Genomic DNA, 24,463 nt, shown 5'->3' with positions numbered 1-24,463 from the left:
GAGAAAAGCTTTTCCACACACACTTCAGACAGAGCACTAATCTTCAAAATTTATAAAGAACTTAAAAAAATTTACACAAAAATACAAAGAACCCAATCAATAAATGGGCTAAGGAAATGGACAGATACTTCAGAAGATATACAGGTGATCAATGAATATATGAAAAAGTGTTCATCTCTAGTAATTAGAGAAAGGCAAATTAAAACCACCCTAAGATTTCATCTAACTCCAATTAGAATGGCTATTATCAAGAAAACAAGCAATAATAATTGTTGGTGTGGATGTGAGGAAAAAGGCACACTCATTCATTGTTGGTGGGATTGCAAATTGGTGCAGTCACTCTGGAAAGCAGTATGGAGATTCCTCAGAAAACTTGGAATGGTCCCACCATTTGACCCTGTTATCCCACTCCTCAGCCTATACCCAAAGGACTTAAAATCCTACAGTGATGCAGCCACATCAATGTTCATAGCTGCTCAATTTACAATAGCTAGATTGTGGAACCAACCTAGATCCCCTTCAATTGATGAATGGATAAAGAAACTATGGTATATATACACAACAGAATATTACTCAACTATAAAGAAGAATAAAATTATGGCATTTGCTGGTAAGTGGAGTTGGAGAATAATATCACGCTAAGTGAAATAGGCCAAGCCCAAAAAACCAAAGGCCAGTTATTTTCTCTGATAAGTGGATGATGATACATAATGAGGGCGAGTGGCAGCAGAGCAAGAGAAGAATGGAGGAACTTTGGATTATGTAGAGGAAAATGGGGTGGGAGGGGGAGGGGGAAGGAAAGATAGTGAACTGAGACAGACATCACTACCCTATGTACATGTATGATTACATGAATGGTGTGAGTCTACATTGTGTACAACCGTAGAAATGAAAATATTGTATCCCATTTGTGTACAGTGAATCAAACTGCAGACACAAAAATAAAAAAAAAACTAAGATGAAATTATTGAAGATATTAGCAGGCAACTTGTATAAAATGACAAGAAGTAAAAGATTTATTTCAAGTTTTGGCATATTTAATAATCATAATAAAATCCCCAAAGGGTAAATAAATAATCACTTTGTGGCTAAAAAATCACTTTTATGAATTTAAATAGAGATTATATCATGAGTCAAATCTGGAACAATTATTAACATAAAAACCCCAAATGGAAAGCATTGTCTGCTTATTCTGTTATCATTTTCTGAAAATCTATAATTATCAATTTCATCCTAATGGAAACATACCCTACCCCTACCCCAGTTCACTTGATATCCTGTCGTTGTGGAACTTCAGTGCATTTGACAACTGAATTGACATGAGGAATTCCAGAGAAGTCAAGAACTGTTGTAACAGGTCAGTTTCTGTTTTAAATAAGCAATTGAATTTCTTTCATACTATGCAAGCAGAGCTAGAAAAATTGACATCTGAAGGAACAAAGATCTGAATGAGAAAAACTTGAGGACTAGATTCTAGTCATGATTGTCACTACATATCCGGTCACTTCAGCCATTCAATTTCTCTGAGACCTTGTTGCCCTATAAAGTACTATAAACATTACCTCCTTCACTACTCATAAAGTTCTTGTGAACATAAAATATGATAAAAGATATGAAAAGGAAAGTACAAGAGAAATAAAAAATATTTTTTACTCAACTCATTGCATTTATCGGTTTGATATTTCTATCCTAAAGTTCTTTTCTTATTTCCTAAAAAAATGTCAAAGTCCTTTCAAATGTATCTTCATTGCTAATGTGCAAATCATGGAATGGGCAAGATTCAATGCAATCTCAAGAAAAGGTGAGGTCAGAAGGATCTCTTGGTGTACAACTGGCTAAATGGAAAAGGTCAATGCAGATCTTTTATTTTTAAAATAATTTTCTCCATAATTACTTTTAGAAAGAATATTGCACAAATCTTTAGGATAGTGGGAGGGTTCAAGTGCTACAAATAATTTACATTTTCAGGATATAAATGCAGTCTACAGATTCCTGTGATATTATAGTGTTTCTGGAATAATCCAACACAAACTTTTGAGTTACTGAAAAGGAAGAGAGCAAATAGGTGCTATACTTGGATTTTTTGGCATAACTACATGATTTACTAATGGCTTAAACTTGATCAGATGCCAAAAATGCAACTACATTCTTGCTATTAATATTTCATTACTAATAGCTTTTTGCATAGGAATATAAATTTCTAGTCTTATGAGGAGATGCAATAATAGTTCCTTTTGTTGCTGTTATAAGGGATGGAATATTGTTTTTATAAATAATGTATTGACTTAAATTTTATTCACGAATCAGAGCTAGCACATGCTAACATAGTAACTAATGTTTCATGACTAATATGTTATATAAAAATATCACTTCTGCTCATTGCTTTGTGGACTCGTGGAATTTTCCCAAAGGCCAGAGCTTACTATTGTTTAGTGCTTTGTCCGTTACCAGGCCTCCTATCCAGATACATTCCTTTGTCTTCCTGCCAGGGAGTTGCCGAGTTTGTTTTTTCTCTTGACCCTTATAGAACAATATTATATTTTGCTTATAGCTTATGATTATCCAGTACCTTGATTGTATCATATTTGCTTCTCTGTGACTACATAATCACATTCTGAATTCCTAGTGAGATGTATCAGGAATCATTTGATCATATTGAATGTTCTCAATTTTTAGATTACCAATCCCAAATATAGTTAAATGACTCCACTATTTATTAATGGTGTGATGTTGGGAAATTTGAAGACCCTTTCTGTGCTTCTGTTTCATCTTTGGTGTAGACGCAGACAACAATAGCACCTAAAAGATTTACTTTGAAGGTTCAAAAGAGTTTTTTTAATTTTTAAATGCTAAAAATACAGTAATCACCTGATAGAAAATAGTTCCCATTGTTATTACTACCAAATGTTATGATCTTAATTGTCAGAGTACTATTGTACAAGATAGGGAGGAATAATGGAGCTGTATTTGTATATACTCAAATGTGTAAACTGGCAAGTATTTAAAAAGTAATGAAAAGTGAATCTGTATAGTTAGCTTGTTAATTATCATAACAATAAGACAAAATGTGAAAAAACAGTCTTCTTTCTTAAATTTTACATTTAAAAATTTCTTTATAGTTCTTGTAAGATGCATAGATAATGGAACCAGAAAAGAAAAATATTTGAAGAGTAAGAGCTTTGCAAATATTATGAATGATAGCAAAGAACCATTTATACCATGCTTCTTTTATTATGATTCACTTGGCTATGGTAGCACAAACTTTTGGTTGCCTTCCCAACAACCATCCCTCTGTCCTTCTTCCTTGTTAATGGAATTCTAATTCTATTCAGATATCTACTTTTTCCAAGTGCCTTGGGGTTATATTCTGATAGATTTTATATAATTTGATGCAGTATTCCCCTTGCTTGGTATTGGTTTAAACAGGGACATGTTATACAACTGTAACTAATGAGACACAAGGGAAAGGCTGCTGAAGGCATTTTGTTCTACAATATAAAAGGTCTCCTTGTCTGTGTATGGACACTATTGTGAGGGTATGATGCTGAGAACTGTTGAAGACATTTTCTGATCACTAAGTCTCAAGCTTCAAGACAAAACTTATTCATGAAAATGGCAAAGCAGTAAGATGAAGCAAAGTTGGGTCCTTGAAGATAGTGCTAAGGCACTGAATTAACCACCCTTGGAACTGCCAACTTCTTGGATTATTTTGTAAGATCAATAGATTCCTTATTGGTGTAATTCATCTGAGTTAGTGTTTTCTGATACTGCTAAAGGAATCCTAAGTGATATTATTCACCATATATTTTTCGCGTTCTTATAATATCATGTTGAGAATTATGCAAATAGAAAAAATAAGTAGCTTACAACTATGCAGGGTTCTGTTATTATAGCTTAAATTTTTAAACTGAATATATTTTCTGAAGATATAGCAATATTTGACAATTCTTAAACAGAAAAAGAACCACTTTGTATAGTGTTATCTTAGCAAGACTTCACAGTACTTTTCAACTTTTAAAATTAAGAATGACATACACTGACATATGCAGGCACAAATTGTGGTTGACACTTGAATTTTTATAACATGAGCACATCTAGATAAGCTATCATTCATATCAAGATACAGAATATCATTGGCTTTCCAGAAATCTTCCTTATGCTTCCCACAGTCAATATCATTCCTTCCAGGATAACCACTTTTCTAACACCATACATAAATTTTTCTGTTTTGGAGTGTTATTTTTTTTAAGTCACATAATATGCACCCTTTTGTGTTTGGATTCTTATGCTTAACAATTTAAAATAGAAATTTATTCATGCTGTGCATAACAATAGTAGTTTATTTCATTTACATATAATATTTTTTGCAAATATACCAGAATTTATCCAGTCCATTACAGAGGACATCTAAGTTTACTAATATGAGTGATGTAGCTATGAATATTTTCATACATGTCTTTTTATTTTTATATTTATATATTTCTGTCAAATATGTACTTAAGTGTGGGATTGCTGAGCCATAGGCAGGAAAATATTCCTTTTGGATAGATATCGTTAAAGAGTTTTCTAAAATCATTGTATTGATATAAATTTATACCAGTCATATATGAATGTAAATTTTGTTCCACATCATGAAAACATATAATATTTTTAATTTTAATTTTAGCCTATCTGACGTGTAGTGTTATCTCATTTTGGTTTCATTTTTCATTTCTCTAGTAATTTTAAACATTTCTATATGCTTGCTAGCCATTTGGGCATATTTAAGCCTTGACCTTTTTTCAAAGTGTTTTCTTTTTATTATTGATTTATATGCATTCATTATGTATGCTGGATATATATTCTTTGTCAGATGTATGTGTTGAAGTGTCTACTCACTCTATTCATGAGACCTTTGTTGGAAAAAAGATTTTCATTTCAATCATCTCCAACTTCTCAGTCTTTACCTTTATAATTACTGTTTTTCTGTTGTGACTTAAAAAAAATCTTTGCCTACTCTAAGGTTGTAAAATTCTTTTATCTTTAGAAATTGTATTACTTATTTCTATAGAGGTGTGAATGGTGGTAAATGGTGGTAAACTACATTTATTTCTAAAATATTACATTGATCCACTGGGGAAACTTTGTCATAAATCTGATCTGTTGATTGATGTCTGAATTCTATGTTGTTTAGTTTGTCTATTTTCTGTTATTATACATCACCATTTTAACAAAGTGTTATATACCTCTCCAACTTTGTTCTTTTCAAAATTGTTTTTGTCATTCTTGGAACTTTGTATTTCTATAGAAATTATAAGATGAACTTATTAATTTACACCAAAAATAGGAGAGAACAAGATGGCAGATTATGGGAACAGATGTTTCTCATAGCTCCATGACACAGGACTCAAGCAGTGGGAATACTGCTTTTCTGTGAGGTGGGTGAAAAAAGGGACTTCATTGATACTCAATATTGGACAGAGAGCCTGGCAGACTGGGAAATTTTGGGTGCATCAGACAAGGAAAAGGAACAAAATTGAAGCTGAGCTTCTGGTGGGAGTGGGGAAAATTAGTACACAAGATCAGAAAGGGCTGAAAAGTGCTAGTGCTGCAGTCTTGGTGTGAAGAATCCTGGGATCAGAGGAGCAGCCTGCCCTGGACTGACTCAGAGGCTATTTGGCTCACTGAGCTGGTGCATGAATGACATTGAGTCTGCTAATTGTGCATAGGGAGCTGAAGCTGGAGCTGTTTGGGGACTTCTGCACTGCAGTGGCACCAACTCAGACCAGGAACTTAGGTCTGTGAGTTTGGGGCTGAGTCTAATACATGAATCCAGCAGATGCCTGCCATAGGATCTAGACTGAGCCTTGCAAATCAGGAGAATTTCTGTTATGGAGAACATTTTTCTTGGGGGTAATAAAGATTGGAAAGGCTGGAGGGGAACCCGTCTCTCTCACCTTCCTTGAATTCAGCAGTGTGCAGGACCAGCAGCAGTGGCTTGAGAATCTGAATAGGCAGGAGTGACAGACATCAGGGCAGATGTTGGGAGGTCAGAAAGGGAAGTCTCCCTGAATTACAGAATTAGCAAAGGACTGGCTCACCTTTCCCATGAGTGGAGACTCCTGGGGTACAGTCTTAGAGCTGCATTAAATAAAAGATACCTGATAACTCCCTATGCAATAAAATACCTGGGATAATACAGGACCTAATCCCCATCCCTGGGAGCTTCATTTCCAGAAACTCCTCTCACCTAACCCAGCGGCTTTTATATCCTGGGAGTAGAGCTGACAACACCTTTCACTGCCTCCCATACCATCCTACTGAGAAGGGAAGCTGAGAAACAGTTTGGCACAGACAGGGAGCATATACTCTCATTGACTATTCTTACTATTCTGTTTTTGTTTTTGAATGTGTACAGATTGATATATGATACACATTTACACACACACACACACACACACGATTTATGTTTCCACTCTCTCATTTCTAGCATTTCTGAAGGTAGTTATTTTTCTTTACTCTGTTTTTTGAGGGTTAAGGTTTTTGATTAATATATGTTGGTTTTTGATTAGTATATGTTGTATTGTCTGTTTCACAACTCTGTTTCCCTTGGTTTCTCTTTCTCTCCTTTCTCTTGATAATAAATAAATTCTATTATTCTCTTTCACTCTTTCTTTAATTTGTGTACATCTGTTTTTCTTTTTCCTTCATAAACAGCACATCCTACATCACCTCTGCATCTTCCTTATTCACCTCTTAAAATTACAAGCCATTTTCTACTTTCCAATCTCCTCTTCTTTCCTTTTAATTGACTGTATTCTTAACTTCTCTTAACACTAATTGGTTTATAAAATTCCAGACCCCACCAGTAATGCTATAGCAACAATTAATTCACGAGAAGTCATAGATAAAATCCCGTTGTTCAATTTTATGACAGATATAATTCGTGTCTACTGATAGAAACTGCCGAGCTTACCATTTCTGTTTATTTTGACAATTAACATTCTAAGTGTCATAATAGGAATTAAGTACTTAATTTAGTTCTATGTATTGTACACACAGTTGGTTGCAATTATTTGGCTCTCCCCTTATCTGTGAAGCACAGGAAACTTACAAGATTACTAAAAGCTTGTAGGATAGAAGCTCTGCTGTTTCAGATCCATTCAGATATATGGGTAAACACACAAACAATATGAAAAAGCAAGGGAATGAACCATCCCAAACAAACCAGAATGATTTCATAGAAGACTCACTGATACTGCAGTGAAGGAAATGTCAGAGAAGGAATATAGAAAGTTTATATTTAAACCAATCTGCGAGATAAAAGATGATATAAGGAGTGAGATCAGAGAGAATATACAAGAAATGAAAGGTCACTTCAATAAGGAAAAAGAAGTTCTGAAGAAGAATCAATTGGAAATTCTTGAAGGAATCAATAAGCCAAATTAAAAATTCAATGGAAAGCATCCCCAATAGACTAGACCATTTGGAAGATAGATTTTCAGACAACAAAGTACATAATCTTGAAAATAAAGTTGATCATGGAGAAAAGATGTTAAGAGACCATGAGTAGAATTTTTAAGAAATATGGGGTAACATTAGAACTGGCAACTCACATACAAAATGGCAACTCACATACAAAAACACATTAAAAAGATAGTGCACCATGACCAAGTTGTTTTCATTCTAGGGATGCAAGGTTTGTTCAACATATGGAAATCAATAAATATAATTCATCACATCAGTAGACTTAAAGACAAGAATCACATGATTATTTCAATAGATCCAGAAAAAAAATTTGACAAAATATAGCATTCATTCATGATTAAAACACTAGAAAAAAGGGATAATGGAATCATACCTCAACATTGTAAAAGCTATGTACAGCAATCCAAGGCCAATATTATTTTAAATGGATGAAAGCTGAAAGCATTCCCTCTAAAAAACAGGAACAAAACAGGAATGTCCACTTTCACCTCTTCTATTCAAAATGGTCCCTGAATTTCTAGCCAGAGCAGTTAGGCAAAAGAATGAAATTAAAGGGATATCAATAGGAAAAGAAGAGCTAAAACTAGCTGTTTGCAGACAACATGATCCTATATTTAGAAGATCCAAATAACTCCACCAGAAAACTGCTAGAATTCCTTAATGAATTCACAAAAGTAGCAGGATGCAAAATTAACACTCATAAATCCATTGCATTCCTGTACTCTGAAGATGAATCAGCTGAAAGAAATTAGGAAATTAGGAAACTATCCCATTCATAGTAGTTTCAAAAGAGAAAAAAAGGCTTGGGAATTAATATAACAAAAGAGGTGAAAGACCTCTACAATGAAAATTATAGAATACTAAAGATGAAATCGAAGAACACCATAGAGATGGAAAGATCTTCTATGTTCTTGAAATGGCAGAATTAATATTGTCAAAATGGCCATACTACCAAAAGTGCTATACAGGTTCAGCTGAATTCCTTTCAAAATACCAATGATCTTCTTCATGGAAATAGAAAAAGCAGTCATGAAATTCATTTAGAAAAATAAGAGGCCTAGAATAGTCAAAGAAATCCTTAGTGAGAAGAGCGAAGCAGGAGGCATCACAATACCAGACTTAAAATCATACTACGATCTAGAGTAACAAAAACAGCAGGGTATTGGTACCAAAACAGACTTGAATACCAATGGCACATAATAGAAGAAAGAGAAAAACTCAAATAGAGTTATCTCATACTAGACAAAAGTGCCATAAACATACATTGGAATAAAAAAGATAACCTCTTCAAGAAACGGTGCTGGGAAAGCTGAAAATGCATATGAAACAAAATGAAATTAGACCTCTATCTTTCACCCTGCACAAAACTCAACTCAAAATGGATCAAGGACCTAGGTATTAGACCAGCAACCCTGCACATCCAAGAAGGAAAAGTAGGCCCAACATGCCAACATATCAGCTCAGGAACTGACTTCTTTAGTAAGACTCCTGAAGTGCAAGAAGTAAAATCAGTAGCTGATAAATGGGATAGAATCAAACTAAAAAGCTTCTTCACATCAAAGGAAACAAGACATGAAGAGAGAACCTACAGAACTGGAGAGAATCTTTGCCTCCTGTACTCAGAGCTTTAATCTTCAGGATACCTGAAGAACTAAAGAACTTAAAAATGTAAAATACACTCAGATTAAACAAAACAAAACAAAACGAATAACCCAACCATGAAATGGGCAAAGGAACTGAACAGAAACTTCACAGAAGAAATACAAATGGTCAACAAATTTATGAAAAATGTTCAACATCTCCAGCAATAAGAGAAATGTAAATTAAAACTACACTGAAATTCCATCTCACTCTAGTCAGGATGGCAATTTTCAAGAATACAAGTAACAAGTGTTTCAAGGATATGCTGGAAAGGTACACTCATACATTTTTGGTGGGACTGCAGATTGGTACTACTACTCTGGAAAGCAGTATGGAGATTCTTCAGAAATCTTGGAATGGAATCTCCATTTGACCCAGGTATCCAAAAGCCTTAAAATCAACATACTACTGTGGCACAGTCACATCAATGTTTATAGCAGCTCAATTCACATAGCCAACCTAGGTACCCTTCAACAAATGAATGGGTAAAGAAAATGTGATATGGTATATATACACAGTCATGAATATTACTCAGCCATAAAAAGAAAATAATGTATGAAATTTGCCAGCAAATAGATTGAACTGGATACTATCATGCTAAGTAAAATAAGCCAGTCCCCAAAATCCAATAGTCAAATGTTTTTTCTGATACGTGGAAGTTAACCTACAAATAAGGGGGAAGCAAGGGAAAGAATAGAAATTTAGCAGGTTAGACAATGGGGAATGGAGGGAAGGGAGGAGGATAGGAAAAGAAAAGACAGTGGAATGAATCTGACATGATTTTTCCCATGTACATATATGAAACCCACATAGTGAGTCCCACCATCATGTACATCTTTAAGAATGAGATCCTAACTAGAATAAGATATATTGCTTGCTTGTACGATTATATCAAAATAGATTCTGCTGTTATGTGTAACTAAAAAGAATCGATAAAAAATAACCCAGTAAACCTGCTGTGATTTTTCTTTGCATTTATCTGTAAATTAATATGGAAAGACCTGACATCTTACAGTGTGATATCTTCAAAGAATTAACATTTATTTTAATTTCTTTGTTTTCTCTCAGTGATGTACTATGAATTTTTATTAGAGGATCTGAACATTCTTTCTTAGATTTATTTCCAATTTTTAAAAATGTTTTAATGGTATTGTAATAACTAAATTTTTATTTCCTAGCTGGTTGTTATTACTATACAAAAATTAAATTATTAATTCTACAATTTGCAGTTTTTCAGGGTTTCTACATATATAATTTACCTTTGATTAATAACATGTTTATTTCTTCCTTTCCAGTTCTCATACTTTATATGGATGCAATTGTTTGGAGTCCCACTATAGTATTAAATAGAACTGTTGATACAGAGATAACAGACATCTTTGTTCCTATTTCAGTGGGAAAGCCTTCAATAATTCATCATTACCTTTATAGTGTGTGCAGAAGTTTCTATCTGTAAATGATTTTTATCACATTAAGGAAGTTCTTTTATTTGCTGAGCTTTTTTTCATGAAGGGCCTGAATTTTTTTTTTATTGTAAACAAATGGGATACATGTTGTTTCTCTGTTTGTACGTGGCGTAAAGGCATATCATTTGTGTAATCATAAATTTACATAGGGTAATGTTGTTTGATTCATTCTGTTTTTTCCCCTTCCCCCCACCCCTTCCACCTCTCTTTTCCCCCTATACAGTCCTTCCTTCCTTCATTCCTGCCGCCCTCCCTAACCCTAACTCTAACCCTAACGCTAACCCCTCCCTCCCCCCATTATGTGTCGTCATCATCCACTTATTAGCGATATCATTCGTCCTTTGGTTTTTTGAGATTGGCTTATCTCACTTAGCATGATATTCTCCAATTTCGTCCATTTGCCTGTGAATGCCATAATTTTATCATCATTCTTTATGGCTGAATAATATTCCATTGTATATATATATACCACATTTTCTTTATCCGTTCATCAATTGAAGGATATCTAGGTTGGTTCCACAATCTGGCTATTCTGAATTGAGCAGCTATGAACATTGATGTGGCTGTATCTCTGTAGTATGCTGATTTTAAGTCCTTTGGGTATAGGCCAAGGAGTGGGATAGCTGGGTCAAATGGTGGTTCCATTCCAAGTTTTCTAAGGAATCTCCACACTGCTTTCCAGAGTGGCTGTGCTAATTTGCAGCCCCACCAGCAATGTATGAGTGTACCTTTCTCCCCACATCCTCGCCAACACCTGTTGTTGCTTGTATTCTTGATAATTGCCATTCTAATTGGGGTGAGATGAAATCTTAGGGTGGTTTTGATTTGCATTTCTCTTATTACTAGAGATGTTGAACATTTTTCCATATGTTTGTTGATTGCTTGTATATCTTCTTCTGTGAAGTGTCTGTTCATTTCCTTAGCCCATTTGTCGATTGGATTTTTTTGTATTCTTGGAGTAGAGTTTTTTGAGTTCTTTATAGATTCTGGAGATTAGTGCTCTATCTGAAGTATGATTGGCAAAGATTTTCTCCCACTCTGTGGGCTCTTTCTTGGCATTACTGATAGTTTCCTTTGCTGAGAGAAAGCTTTTTAGTTTGAATCTATCCCAGTTATTGATTCTTGCTTTTATTTCTTGTGCTATGGGAGTCCTGTTGAGGAAGTCTGGTCCTAAGCCGACATGTTGAAGATCTATACCTACTTTTTCTTCTATAATCTGCAGGGTCTCTGGTCTGATTCTGAGGTCCTTAATCCATTTTGAGTTTAGTTTTGTGCATGGTGAGAGATATGGGTTTAGTTTCATTCTGTTGCATATGGATTTCCAATTCTCCCAGCACCATTTGTTGAAGAGGCTATCTTTTCTCCATTTCATATTTTTGGCACCTTTGTCTAGTATGAGAAAATTGTATTTATTTGGGTTTGTGTCTGTGTCTTCTATTCTGTACTATTGATCTACCTTTCTATTTTGGTACCAATACCATGCCGTTTTTGTTACTATTGCTTTGTAGTAGAGTTGAAGATCTGGTATTGCGATACCCCCTGCTTCACTCTTCCTGCTAAGGATTGCTTTAGCTATTATGGGTTTCTTATTCTTCCAGATGAATTTCATGATTGCTTGCTCTATTTCTGTAAGGTACATCATTGGGATTTTAATTGGAATTGCATTGAATCTGTATAGCACTTTTGGTAGTATGGCCATTTTGACAATATTAATTTTTCCTCTCCAAGAACATGGGAGATCTTTCCATCTTCTAAGGTTGAATTTTTTGTCAAATACTTTTTCTGCATCAAATACTGCTGGGATGATCATGTGCTTTTTGTATTATATCCTGTTACTGTTGTGAATGATATTGAATGTTTTTATCAATGTTAAACTAACCTTGTGTTTTTGGAATAAACCCAAATTTATAACAATAGATTATCATTTTATATATGGTTGGCTTCATTTTGCTTCACACATGTATAGCTTAGGAATCGGAAATGCCTTTGGGTAATGCTGCTTTTAGATCTTGGTCATTTAAGTTCTGCCTGACTTAGTAGCATTGAACTCTTGATCTTGTTTTACTAGGTCAGTAAGACTGATAAAAGCACTAGGCCACCCCTTTTGTCTGGTCTATCTCTCCTCAATACAAACTTGCAAATGTACTGAGTGTGGAAAAACACAAAATCTGTGCTCAATGGAGTGTTCATTATGATGATGTTTATTGTCTTAGGATCATGGCCCCTCAAGTCCTTACTGCTGTAGTTGCTCTCCAAAGCCTTGACATAATGTTTTTTGTTAGTTTGTTTTATTTTATAGACATCTTAGAGTTGGACACAAGAGGATTGATTTGAAAGTATATCCTTTAATAGCCAGAAATGGTAGCTCTACAATATGTATTTAAAAAAAGCTCATAAGCAGGATGAATATATTTCAGGAGGATACTCAGAAAATAATAATATATTTGCATCCTATCAAATGTATGTTAAATAGAGACATTTCAATCAAAAGAAGACTTTAAATGAATATGTCTAGTATGTTCAGGGAATTATATTAGATTAAAAATTTTAGCAGAGAACTGGAAACTAGTAGAATGAGCAAATAGAAAATATAATCACTAGTTACCTATGAATAATATTCAGATAGCGATAAAGACTGAATGGTCGATTATATTCAATTTTACATGGGCTCAACAAAATTAAATGAATCAGAAACCATATCAAGTTTTAGTCATCTGCTTATTCTTCCTACTGTAGGACAAAATTAGAATCAAGAGTTTTTGGTTGCTGCAGGACAGAAGTGATAACATTGAAGATGTTTCACTGTTTGATATAAAAGAAGAAACAATGAAATAGATGAAGAAAATCCAAAATTAGACATCCAGTGGTATCATTTTTCCATTTGTTCTTCTGCATCAGTGCCATTATACTTCTCTGTGAATTTCTTAGAAGCAGCTTTATTGCCCGAATGTTGACAGTTATCTTCTTATTGTCAGGTGACTTTGGGGCAGTGAAGAATGTCATAGGTAGACTGATAGTTGGCCTTTGGTGGAGTCATATTAATGAGGATGGAAAGAGTCGTTGGGTGTTTGAGTCAAGGAAGACAACTTCTTAGGAGAATAAAACTGTTTCAGAAACTGAATCAAGAATCTTTTTGGAACTTTAGATTATGTAGAGGGAAATGAGAGGGAGGGAGTTATGAAAAATTGTGGAATGAGACAGACATCATTACCCTTTGTACATGTATGATTACACGAATGGTATGTGTACAACCATAGAAATGAAATTATGTACCCCATTTGTGTACAATGAATCAAAATACAGTCTGTAAAAGTAAAAAAAAGAAGAAACTTTTTGTTAGGACTGCCTGCTACCCAGTGCTGTGGATGATATTTGCCATTAGTGCTCTCTTCTTCAGAGTAAAGTGGTTGGCTGCAGTTATCATGGGTGTGGTGCTATAGGGTGTCAACCTGTGTGGCTACATCAGGTGCAAAATGGGCAGCTGGAAGAATTTAACCAGCATGGCTACTTGGAAAGCAGTTTTTGGAAAGCATATCTTGGAAAGCAGTTTTTAAAACAAAACACTGGATATGATCATACTTCATGAATAGAGTATGTATGCTGTGACGATGGGGAATGGTCAAAGAGATTCTTGATTATGAACTGTTTGGAGTTCAGTCCAATTGCAAAGAGGAGAGGTTTTTATTTTATTTTATTTTATTTTTTTCACTTAAATACTTAGTATAAAAACTTTGCTGTTTTGGAACAAAGTTTTTATTTTCTTTCTCTAGTTGCTGGCACTGGGAAGTATGTTGTCATTAAAAGCATTGTCAGGATTTATTTTATGGTGTATGGATGTATGCATATAGTAATATATCTATAAATCCCAAATTAATGTGTTGATTTACATATATTACAGAGATGTTTTCATTTTGATCCACACAACATAGGATGTTCTTAGGGTATCTCAAAGGTCTGTGTGTTTACATACTAATTCTGTACTAATTCTTTCAGAAATAAGTTTGATTCCATGGTCAAGAGTAAGCACTTAGCTTGAGTATAAATTAGAAAAGTTAGAAAAAAATGTTAATTTTTCATAATGCTTTATGTTGAAATTGCTTACCTTAGACATGCACAAGTGAAAATCAAATTCAAGCTGGTAGTGTTAACTAGTTTCTAACATTGTTTTTTATTTTTATACTACAGCAAAAAATTTACTTAAGTCCTAATTAATATAAATGGAATCTTCATAGTTTTTGTTTAAAGGATATCGAGGGATTGCTGCTCTTCTATTTCTTTCATGGAAAGGATAACCAGATTTTCTTTTGGAACTTTCTAGAAACTCTTCAGTGGTCTTTGGGCTAATAAAATCTGATCTTTTATTATTAAATGAGTATTATTTATTTAAGTACTTAGCATAAATACCTAAAAGACATTTTATTATATGATTTTTTTTCTTGCTATAATGGGGATATTATAAATCAGACAATAATAATATTTCTTAAAATACAGCAATATATGTAACTGTAAACTAAACCAATTTACAAACTATTTTAGGCATCTGTAAATTATATTGTAGGTACTAATCTTTTTATTCTTTTAATCAGCAGATTATATTATGAATGTATTTGTACATTGTTAAAATATTTTAAAAGATGTTTTGTTTTATTTGGAACAAAAGTTTTCTTTACCTCTGAAAATCCCTGAACATAAATTTTGAATATTTAGAGATGGCTTAAAGAAGCTAACAATGTTCATTTTTAATTCCCTAGCAGATTAAGAGGAGCTACCAAGACATCTTACATTCATTTCCATAATGATAAGATCTAAATCTCACTCTCCTAGAATAGGAAGCAGGAAGTTTGCTAGTCATCTGATCAAAGTTTCATTTGCTTATGTTAGGAATATATTGCTTTAGTTGATTTGACAAGTGTTTTATCTATCAGAAGACCTACCTGGAGACCCATTTATCCTCAGTAAACTCCCTATTTGGCTGACAATGGCAGCAGGTATATCTCTTAAAGGGAAGGACTGATCTTCTGTGAAGCATTAGAACAAAATGTATGCAAAGTCACGAGCCTTGTGACAGAGAATATGTTTTTTGGGGGAATAAAAGTGTTTAGTTTTCCTTTTTGAATTGTAATTTATAGACGACACAGCCTGGAAAGAAAAAGATATTAATTGTTATTCCTATATAACTATAAGCAAAAAATAGATATATTCCAGAAATAGAATAAATGTCTGAAACACAAGAAAGGATTACATTTTTCCCCCCAAGAATATACACCAAGAATTTAAGTGATTCTCTTAAGATTTTGGTACTTTTTTTTTCTGTAGTGATTTTCTATGCTTTCCAAAAATTTTACAGCAAAGCTAAATTACTTTTCCTTTAAAAACAACAGTAGAGTTGTTAAGGTAAGAGTCAAAAGATGGTTAGCCAGGAAAACACATTGTGTGGGTTATTACAGAGAAAGAACATCAGGTTATTGGAATAGAAAGTAAGAAAGCAAGAGATGACAGACCTAAAAACAGAATAAGAAGTAAAATCAAGAATCAATAAATGGGATGGTATCAGACTAAAAAGCTTCTTCACAGCAAAGGAAACAATGAAGAGCATGAAGAGAGGGCCTGCAGAATGGTAGAAAATCTTTGCCATCTGCACCTCAAATTGCAAATAAAGCATTAATTTCCAGGATATAGAAAGAACTGAAAAAATTTCACACACACACACATACACACACACACACACACACACACGAAACAAAAAACAAATAACCTAAACAATAAATAGACAAAGGAGCCAAATAAGCATATCACAGAAGAAATATGGTCAACAAATATGTGAAAAATGTTCAACATCTCCAGCAATTAGAGAAATGAAAATTAAAACTACATTGAGATTTCAACTCATTCCAGTCAGAATGGCAGTTATCAAGAATACAAGTAACAATAAATGTTGGTGAGGGTCTGGGGGAAAAGGTACACTCATATATTGCTGATGGGACTGTAAATTGGTACAACCACTCCGGAAAGCAGTATGGAGGTTCTTTGGAAATCTTGGAATGGAAGATTTAACTCAATTATCTCACTCCTCAGTAAATACCCAAAGGACTTAAAAACTGCATACTACAGTGACACAGCCACATCATTGTTTATAGCAGCTCAAATCACAAGAGCTAAGCTATGGAACCAACCTAGGTGCCCTTCAACAGATGAATGGATAAAGAAAATGTGTTATATATACACAGTGGAGTATTACTGAGCCATAAAAAGAATGACTTTATGATGTTTGCCAGCAAATGGATGAATCTGAAGATGATTATGCTAGGTGAAATAAACCAGTCCCAAAAAACCCAAAGATTGAATGTTTTCTCTGATATGTAGAAGGTAACCCACAATAAGGGGTTGAGGAGGGGAAGAATAGAAAGTTAGTAGATTAGATAAAGGGGACTGAAGGGGAAGGTAGGAGGGATAGTAATAGGAAAGAGTGGAATGAATCTGACTTAACTTTCCTATGTACATAAATATCTCTACATCATGTACAATCACAAGACTGAGATCCTAATGAGAACACGATGTACTCCATGTTTGCATTAATATGTCAAAATATATTCTACTGTCACATATACCTAAAAAGAACAAAACAAATAAATAAATAAAAAGATATAGGGCATGGCCAGGCGATGTTGCAAAAAAACAATTAGGATTGACAATAAACATGGAATATCTTTGCTATCTTTCATCTAGGCTTTAAAGAAAATGCTCCCTTCTGAATTTAAAGGACCAGAGACAGTATACACGTCAGGGTTTAATGATGAAAGTGAACTGGAAGAAATAAGAACTTTGTAATTTAGCATGTTAATTTAAAGGGTTATTACCCAAGGAATAAAATAAATCATTCTCAGATGGATGTGCATGTTAGGTTTTACAAAGTTATGCTTGATTTGTATCTCCAGAGATGCTAGAAGGGAAAATAAACTAAGAGCAATAATTGCCAGGAACTCTTTCAATTATATTGCAGCTGATTGTGGAGATGGGAAAGTGAAGCCAGTTAAGGGGGTGGGTCAGAAAAATGGTTTCTTCATATTCTTAGATTTTCATTTGTTCCTGTTTTCTCAAAATGGACTAAATTTTGCATAAATGCTGTGAAAGACTGGCACAGACCTGTAAGTGTCTGGTGTCAGGCTTAAAAAGACTTGGGGGAAAAAACACTAAAAATAATGTTTTATGAATGGGAAAGGAAATGACCAGTTGGTGTATGCTAAAAAAGTGATAATAAAGGAATTTCTACTGCTGGTAATAGGGTGACCAAACACTGTGATGGGTAGTCCTACACAAATAAATCCTTAATAAAACGTATACTTGTTCTTTCTTTCTTTGATTCCCTTTTTTGGAATTTTTTTTTTTTTTTTTTTTTTTTTACTATTTCATTGTTCTTAACTATGTATTCCATAGTTATTTATCCTTTTACAGTTACTTTGGATGTTTCCCTAGAGATAATGTTCATCATTTACTTATCAAAATTGAAATTTAATTATATTCCCAAATAACACAGACATTAAAATACATAATTAACTCCTCTACCAATTTATGCTGTAGCATATTTTGACACAATATTATTATTGTTGATTTTTATAGCCAATAGCCATTTATATTTACTCACATTTAACCTATTCCTCCTCATTTTTTCCTGTAGCTTTAGACTACCATTTGGAATCATTTTCCTGTACCTGAAAAATACACACTAATATTTTTCTAGTACTGCTCTGATGCTATTAAATTCTTTCATCTTTGCTTATCTGAAAATGAGTTTGTTTCAAATTAACTATGAAGGATATAATATGCTAACCCAGCACTTACTTTCTTTTGGAATTTTGAGATGTCATTATGTTGTCTTCTGGCTTTCATGCTATCCAATAAAATAGTTAATTGTCAGTCTTGCTGTAACTTATTAGATAATGTTTCTTTCTCTTGCTGCTTTAAATTTTTTTGTCTTTGAATTTGGTTTTTACTCATTGTACTATTGGTACTATTGTGTGTGTGTGTGTGTGTGTGTGTGTGTGTGTGTGTGTGTGTGTGTGTGTTGTTTTATTTATTTTTGTCTTATTTGGGGTTAATAGTACTTCCTGGCTTGAGGTCTAAGAAGAGACATTCCTCAGGATTCACTGCTTTAAAGCCTCTGCCAACTGAAAGCACTCTTCATATTATGCAGTATTAAATTCAAATAGATCTCAAATTCTAAGGACATGAAACATTCATTACCTATGTTTTTTGTTGTTTGTTTGGGGCTGATGATCATATTAAGAACTTATTATTTTCATTTTTAAACTAAAATTTTAATTAATAAACACTATATTTATGGTATGCATGATGTTTTGATATATGTACATATTATGAATGACTAAATCTAGCTGATCACCATATGTATTACCTTGCATACTTATCTTTTTGTGGTTAGAATACTTAAAAATTTACCTCAGCAAATTTTGAGTATACAGTATATTAATGTTAGTCACTATGGGGTACAATAAACCTCTTGAACTTATTTCATTTAAAAGAACCACAGACTCCATCTGCTTTATGGTTTGTTTCATTCCTAGATAAAGTATTTCTAATTCTTTATATTAAAAAATTTAAAAAGGGGTGGGAGGAGGTGGGGATGGAAAAACAGTAGAATGAAACAGACAGTAGTACCCTATATATATATGTACGATTACATGAATGGCATGATATACATTGTGTATAACCATAGAAATGCAAAGTTGTACCCCATTTGTGTACAATGAATCAAAATGTGTCTGTAAAAATAAAAAAAATATTTTAATAAAAAAATTTTTTAAAAAATTTAAATGCCCAAACATGATACATTTGCTTCATTATTGAACATAGGAATGCCATTTTTATTTGTAACTATTATATCCTGGTAATGTGGCTGTATTTTCTGAAATGAATGCCATTTTTATATTTGACTCCATGTTGAGAGGGAAGCCAATGTCTGTGCCAAAGTCAGCTCAGCCTACTGTAATAGAATACATAAATGGGTAGTTTATAAAAATTATTTCTCACAGTTATGGATTCTAGGAAGTTTAAGATCAGAGAACAAAAAGATTCAGTGTCTGGTAAGGACCCACTTTCTGGTGACTTCTTGCTCTGACCTCACATGATAAAAGGGGCAAGACAGCTCTCTGGAGACTCTGTCTCTCTCTTTTTTAGGGCTGGGGATTGAAGCCAAGACCTTATACATGCTAGGTAAGTGCCCTACCCCTGCGCTAAATCCCAGCCTTATGCAGTCTCTTTCATAAGGGCACTTTTCTCATTCATGAGGGCTTAGTCCTTGTGCCCTGATTACCTCCCATTCATCTCCTAATACTATCATCTTGGGGGTTTAGATTTTTAATGTATGAATTTAAGGGGACACAGACATTCAGAACCAACTAAGGACAGACCTCATCTGTCATTTATTGCTACAGCAGAACATTTAGTCTGTTCACTCAGTGTTCCTTTCAGGCAATATTCTGCCAACAGAGACAAAAGGACTCTCCTACTGGTTGACCAGTGGGAGCTCTACTAAGCTTCCCTCTGATGGAGGCACTTTTCTGGCCCATCTTACTGAGTAGCAAGGTTCTCTACAAGATTTACGACTTCCATGAGAGGACAAAAGTTAACCAAGTCTTTGTAGTACTTTGACCTCTTGCAAAACCAGGTAATAAGAATACCCTGTGAGGACCCTAAATCTAAGTCTGAAAAATATTCAAATTCCTATTAACCCTGTAATATAACCATTTATATTTTCATGAATAATAAGTTTCAACATAAGCCAGATTGATATTAAAATATTACAAGTTAAAGAAGTAAAGGATTTGCCCAGTAAGCCTGGAGAGATAGCAGCTTGAGATAGTACAATGCAAATGTACTGATGATATTATAAATCTCCTTGTCTCTTCTCTCTGTCTCTCTCTCTCTCTTTTTTTAAATGGCATTACTAGCAATGGTTCTCTTGTAGAAAATCGAAATTTATTCACTACTATTGACTTTCACTGTGGTTTCCACATTGACTTATAAAAGAACTTAATAAGAACTTTCCTTATTTTACAGTCTTTGAAACCAAAGCAGAATAATATCTTTCAAAAGGTCCCTGTTCCCTAATCCAATATACATTTTCCTTATCAGAAGGAGATCCAAGTTAGAGTTGGGAAACTGCATGTGTTTTGTAAAAAAGCAGAAGGTTCAGTAACAGGCTTTTCAGGCCACCTGTAACTTGCTTTGAAGATTTCCAATAGTCAGGCAGTTGCTTAATTTATGAAATGTTAAATTCTGCTTTGGACTGTCAAGAAAATGTAATAAACTGAACTCTTGTTTATCTCACCATTTACAATCCAATTCTAATCATCTATGAAGAAATAGTTTCTGTGACGGCTCTAACAAATTATCCAAATTTGGAGACTTAAGATAGTATGTGTTTATTATCTTACTATATTGAAGGTCAGAATTCTTCAATCAGTCTCATTGGAGTAAAGTCAAGGTGATAGCTGGGTTGGTTCCTTCTGGAGATTCTAGAGAAGAACCTATTTTCTAGTCTTTTTCTACCTTTTTGGTCTGCCCACATTCCTTGGCTCATTGACTTCCTGGCATCATTCTGACTTTTGTCAGACTTCCTTCCCTGTCTTTTATCCTTCTTCACTTTAAAAGACTGTTGTGATTATATTTGGCCCACCTAGATTAGATAATCTAGGTTAAACTCCCCATCTCACGATCTTCAACTCAATCACATGTATGAAATCCCTTTTGCTATGTAATGTAAAGTGACATATTCAAGATTGGAGGTAAAGATACAGAAATTTTTAGGGGATGTCATTATTCAACCTACAGTAAGTGGAGCTACTCCAGTGTCCAGTGGAGTCAGGCTGGTAATATTTTCTGAATAAAGGAAAGATATACTTGCCTAACTGATTTGGAAATTCTGTTAATAGGTTAATATTATGGAAATGTGTCTGTCTTGCACTGTGGAAGTAGTTTGTTCTTGGATAGGCAGAATTAATATTGTCAAAATGGCCATACTAACCAAAAGTGCTATACAGATTCAATGCAATTCGAGTTAAAATTCCAATGACATACATCATAGAAATAGAGAAAACAATCATGAAATTCATTTGGAAAAATAAGAGGCCCAGAATAGCCAAAGCAATCCTTAGCAGGAAGAGTGAAGCAGGAGGTATCACAATACCAGACCTTAAATTATACTACAGAGCAATAGTAATAAAAATGGCATGGTATTGGCACCAAAATAGACAGGTACAGAATAGAGGACACAGAGACAAACCCACATAAATATTGTATACTAGAAAAAGGTGCCAAAAAACATGCAATGGAGAAAAGATAACCTCTTCAACAAATGGTGCTGGGAAAACTGGAAATTCATATGCAACAGAATGAAATTAAACCACTATCTCTCATCTTGCATAAAACTCAACTCAAAATGGATGAAGGACCTAGAAATTAGACCAGAGATCCTGCACCAAATAGAAGAAAAAGTAGGCCCAAATCTTCATTATGTCAGCTTAGAACCAGACTTCCTTAACAAGACTTCCAAAGTTCAAGAAATAAAAGCAAGAATCATTAAATGGGGTGAATTCAAACTTAAAAGCTTATTCTCAGAAAGGGAAATAATCAACAATGTGAAGAGAGAGCCTACATAGTAGGAGAAAATCTTTATCATGCCCACTTCAGATAGAGCACTAATATCCAGGATTTATGAAGAACTCAAAAAACTTTACACCAAAAGTTAAAGAATCCAATCAATAAATGGGCTAAGGAACTGGGCAGGCACTTCACAGAAGAAGATATACAAGTGATCAACAAATATATGAAAAATTGTTCAACATCTCTAGTAATTAGAGAAATGCAAATCAAAACTACCCTAAGATTTCATCTCAATAGCCCAATTAGAATGGCTATTATCAAGAACACAAGCAATAATATGTGTTTGCAAGGATGTGGGGGAAAAGGCACACTCATACATTGCTGGTGGGATTGCAAATTGGTGCAGCCACTCTGGAAAGCAGTATGGAGAGTCCTTAGAAAGTTTGGAATGGACCCACCATTTGACCAGCTAACCCACTCCTCAACCTATCCCTAAGGACTTAAAATCAGCATACTACAGAGATACAGCCACATCAATGTTTATAGCAGCTCAATGTACATTAGTTAGACTGTGGAACCAACCTAGATGCCCTTCAACAGATGAATGGATAAAGAAACTGTGGTATATCTACACAATGAAATATACTCAGCCATAAGCAAGAAAAATATTATGGCATTTGCAGGTAAATGACTGGAGTTGGAGAATATCATGCTAAGTGAAATAAGCCAGTCCCCCAAAACCAAAGACCAAATGTTTTCTCCAATAAGTGGATGCTGATACATAAAGGTGGCGGGGAGAGGATAAGGGAAGAATGGAGAAAGGTTAGATTGTGGAGAGGGAAATGGGGGGGGGTGAGGCAGGGGGAAGGAAATTAATGGAATGAGACAAACATCATTACCCTATGTACATGTATGATTACATGAACAGTGTGACTACATTGTGTACAACCAGAGAAATGAAAAGTTGTACTCCATTTGTGTACAATGAATTAAGAAAATTAAAAAAAGAAAAGTCATGATGGCAAAAAAAGTTGAATAAAATTGAATGAAGAGGTGATAATAAGGTGATGGGGCTGATTTTCCATCTTTAACTAGAGAGATGCATCTAGGACTAGCTGATGAAAAGATGATTAGAACAGATATATTTTAATTGGGTTGTCTCTAACAGACCCGTGAGTCACAGAGGGCTGATATCTTTCCTCAGTGACTATGCATTGTGAATATTCAGAAGTTCATACTTTTTAATAAAATTTAATATTTTTAAATAAAATGGAGTAATAGTTGTAAATTTTTATTGGCAGAGTTATAGTCAGAAGAGGGCTTCTGAAGAAATGGATTTTAATGACCCTTGGATCTCTTTACCTAACTAGCATATATTTTTATTTTTTTAGCATATATTTTTAATAGTCTTAATCTAGCTCAGTCAAAATTCCTCTGAATTGGTATTTTCCCCCTACCCCCTCAGTTTTCTCAAGCCTGCTCTTTGCATGTGAACATTGTATTGGAGGTATATTTGTAAAGCTACATCTTTCTTGACTTGAACCATTAGTCAATTTTATATACTAATTTAAAAGGGATTAGGACCAGGATTAGAAGTAGTGGGGATAGTGAAGAAGGTAAGGGAATGGACCTTTTTCTTTAAAAAAAATTTTTTTTTGTTGATGGACACAATACCTTTATTTTATATATTCATTTTATGTGGTACTGAGGATCGAACCCAGTGCCTCACACATGCAAGGCAAGCGCTCTACCACTGAACCATGATTCCAGCCTGAATAGAGCTTTTTCTATCTTCATTCTCCAGAGAGAAGTGTGTAAAGAAGGAAGCTGTACTTTCTATTAACTATTTTCTGAGATTTAGTTACCTTGGAGACAAGATGATTGTTTTAAGAGTCAGACCTATGTTGGAGAGCCTTTTATCAGTTATCATTGTGAGGATTCTTCTGCTGTTCTTTCCTCAACCTCCTGTATGAAACAAAATAATATATTTATTTAATATACATGTACTCATCATAGTATTTTTCCTCTGAACTTGAATTTCTTATTCATTCATTCATTGAATCATTCATTCATTCATTTATGCATACAAGTTTGGTCATCAGTTATTCCCAGCCTGAATGAGTATATTACAAATGATTTAAAATGAGTATAAGGATTATAATGAAAATTCAGCCAAAATGCTGAAAGAAAATAATCAATTCTTTTTAACCCCCACAGGTAGGTGTTAGTTTATAGAGAAGGGCAGACCTCCTACCTGTGTTCTCACTCTC

General features: G+C 34.1%; 1 protein-coding gene and 1 pseudogene across 2 annotated transcripts in view; both read left to right on the top strand.

Annotated features, from left to right (window-relative positions):
- LOC306641338 (Golgi apparatus membrane protein TVP23 homolog B-like) overlaps positions 1-14,160 on the top strand; it is a 34,084-nt pseudogene extending 19,924 nt beyond the window's left edge. The window contains exons 2-3 of the transcript in view: positions 13,311-13,663; positions 13,992-14,160. The product of the transcript in view is annotated as a Golgi apparatus membrane protein TVP23 homolog B-like (transcript). The remainder of the gene's footprint in view (positions 1-13,310; positions 13,664-13,991) is intronic.
- The window catches only part of GPR158 (G protein-coupled receptor 158), a 506,459-nt gene that overhangs the window by 185,172 nt on the left and 296,824 nt on the right, over positions 1-24,463 (top strand). The gene's annotated exons all lie outside the window — the stretch shown is intronic.

Source organism: Sciurus vulgaris, assembly GCF_902686455.1.
Source record: "Sciurus vulgaris genome assembly, chromosome: 12".
NCBI lineage: Eukaryota > Metazoa > Chordata > Mammalia > Rodentia > Sciuridae > Sciurus > Sciurus vulgaris.
Note: the sequence above shows the minus strand (reverse complement) of the source record. Positions and strands in the feature narration are given on the sequence as shown.